The 3,126-nt window shown below is 41.8% G+C and overlaps 1 pseudogene; it reads right to left on the reverse strand.

Annotated features, from left to right (window-relative positions):
• Positions 1-541: 541 nt before the first annotated feature.
• Positions 542-2,407, reverse strand: LOC110543698 (small ribosomal subunit protein eS6-like; annotated as a pseudogene).
• Positions 2,408-3,126: the final 719 nt, after the last annotated feature.

The following is a 3,126-nucleotide window of genomic DNA, read 5'->3' on the forward strand; positions in this document are numbered from 1 at the left end:
GAGGAATGAAACAAAAATTGACAAATATGCCTGGAAAAGAGCTGTAAGAAGAGCTGCGATTCAGTGAGCTGCATGCTCTGATGGAATGAACCAGCAGCCTGAAACTTCAGTTCTTTTATTATATAAAAGTGAATGAGGGGAGAGAGAGTTAGGTAATCTCAGTAGAGGGTCTCTGTAGGGGAGTAGTCTCAGGGTGCAGTGATCCAGGAGGAGGAAACCATGCTGATAACTGTGTGAACAGACTGGTTTTTTTTCTTTCTTTGCTTGCTTGCTAGCTTGCTTTAGCTCAAGGTCAAGAGTTCATCAACAACCATCCCCTTACAAAGAGAAGGCTTTGCCATGGCATATTGGGAACTTTGAAATAGCCATGCTTATGTCAACAGTGTGCATTCATATAGGGGTACACTCACTCCCCAGAACCTATCAGTCCATAAGGAAAACCCTGAGATACTTTCCTTTTATTTATTTGTTACTCTTAAAGACTAATTTAAAGACTTACTGAAGACTCAGAAGAAGAAGCAAAGCACTCAGTGAGGACAGCCTATGTCTCTTGGCAATATAGCCTATGTCTCTTGGCAATCTGTTCTTGGTGCTTTTCTTTACCTTCGTTCATTCTCTTAGCCAAAAGGTTAGCGTATTCTGCACCTTCCTCCTTGTTTTTCTTACTATCTTGTTTCTTCAGAGCAATCTGTTGGCATTTGTGTTGCAGGACATGTTGAATGACAAGAGGTAGAATCTTGGTTGATTTGGTCCTGGGCTTTTTACCTTCTTTGTTTTAGGGCTTTCTGACAACATATTGGCAGGCATTATCATCTTTAGTGAGACTGCAGCTCTTTCAGATTCTACTATCTCTTTTAGGTCCCAGTTGATGAGGTACAGTGTTGTCTGTTCATCCAGGAATATCCTTTACCTCCTCCTCTTCCTCTGCCTCCTCCTCCTCTTCTTTTTTTACAATAACCAAATTGAGAACACCCAGATTGGTATCCACAATGCATCCACGAATGGGCTTGTGCTTCCTCTCTGCAGTTCTCCTTGGTTTATAACAAGATACCCCCTTACTCAGCAGCAGACTCACTCTGTCATGGGTCAAAACTCCTTGCTTCATGGGAAAACCTTGTCATTCCCACCACTGATGTGGATCACATAACCCTTTGTATCTTCACCCAGTGCATGAGCAGCTACTTCTGTGTCCATGGCTTCTCATAGAATTTATGCAGTTTGTGCTCATCATCCACTTCAGTGAGTTAAGCCCAAGGGTTAATAGTGAGAAAGATGCTCAGGAAATAAAGAGATTGTGAGATGCATTTTTTAGTGGAGAGTCTCATCCTATTGTCCTTACTATAGCTATATATTGAACTTTGGTGGATTATTGAGATATCTCCAAAAGGTTACTGAAAGGTGCTTCCTGAGTTGTACCCAACAAATTTGCAATTGATAATGCAAAAGTGGGGATAACAAGGATATAGGAATTAAGAATAACTTTATTGTACACAAATTTTAATATGGGGACAAGTGAGATAGCCCAGTGGTTAAAGGCACTTGCCACCAAGCCTGATGCCTTGAATTTGAAACCCAGGACTTAGTAATATGGTGATGGGAGAGGAGTTTCCGACCCAAGTTGTCTTCTTGCCTTTACATGTCCACTGTGGCATTTGTGTGAGCAGGCATGTAAACTCACAAAGAAGACAGAATATTCAGTTAGAATTCTTGCTTTTGGGCTGGCAAGAGGCTTCATCAGATGCTCCACCGAAGGGTTCCATTTCCTTTCCCTATCACATAAGTTTCTGTCTTTGTATCCTGACTTACCCTGTTGTATCACTTGCCTATAATTTTACTTGTTTTGAGACAGTTTCTTTATGCATGGCCTAGCAGGATGGTCTGAAGCTTGCTATGCATTACAGCTGTATCACAGAAAGGAGTAGGAGGAGAGGCAACCTGATGTTGCTCTTTGTGCAGCTTGAAGACCTCCCAGGGACATCTAGTCCAAAAAATCCGGATCTTGACTTATGCCTCAGAATTTCAGGATGAGTCAGTGTGAAGCAGAGTTGGAGTTTATTGGATTTATAGACACAAAGGAAAAGGTCTGGATACATGCATAAAACAAGATACATATTTAAATGGTATATCTATGGCTACCCATGTGACTTTATGGCTTTTGAAATTACACTGTTCAAAGGATGTACTGTATAACTAGGTTTAAAGATTACATTTAAGAATTAAGAAAGAGGTGAATTGATTTCTTCTTTAATCTGAAAGAATTTCTTAGCAGGGCTGGAGATACAGTTCAGTGAGTATAGCACCTGCCCAGCTTACCAAAGGTCCTTGACTGAATTCCACAACACTCCATAAATCTGGATAATGGCATATTGGTCTGAAGGGCTCTAGCAGGTCCAAGCATGGCAAACATGGTTTCTTGCAAACCTTGCCTTCCCCTCTTCCCTCTGCTTTGGTAAACTGTTAGATCACATTCCTAAAGCTAGCCAACATGCTTAATTCCTTTGTTTGGCAATTCCTCCTCCTGAGGCTGACCACCAAAATCCAGCTACAAAAGTATTGAAGTATAGCAGTTAAAAGCTCCATTTGGCTGCCCTAATTAGTGTGTCTCATAACAACAAACCAACTCATCTTAACACAGGGATTTTCCCTTTGACCTTCATAAACTTCCACTTGCCTCTAGGCCATGTCTGTCTCTTCTCAATGCAGAGGCAATCCTTTGTCCCTCTGGGGCAAATGCCCCTTCCCCTTCTTCCTTGTCCCTTTTCCCTCATCCCCAATCTCCAGTCGTTGTCTCTGCCCTTAGTACTTCTGGGGCAAATAAATCTCCTTTGAGTTGTTAACTTGGTCATAAGTTGTCTTGTGCCAATTCAGGTCTATTCAGGGTCTGTAATCTTCTCCAGAGGTGGGAGCCTGAGGTTCTGGAGTTCAAAGTTATCCCCCTGCCTCAGCCAGCTCCTGGCACAACTGGGATACATAAGACTCTGTCTCACAACTCCTACAGAAAACTTAGACCTACAGAAAACTTAGATAAACTGCCAAACAGGGTGTGGTAAGTGACAACAGAAGGATAAGAGTTCAAGGCCGTTTTATAAGTGAGATTATATGAAGTTCCTCATTCAGGTTTATGAG

Source organism: Meriones unguiculatus, chromosome X (assembly GCF_030254825.1).
Source record: "Meriones unguiculatus strain TT.TT164.6M chromosome X, Bangor_MerUng_6.1, whole genome shotgun sequence".
In the NCBI taxonomy this organism is placed as follows: domain Eukaryota; kingdom Metazoa; phylum Chordata; class Mammalia; order Rodentia; family Muridae; genus Meriones; species Meriones unguiculatus.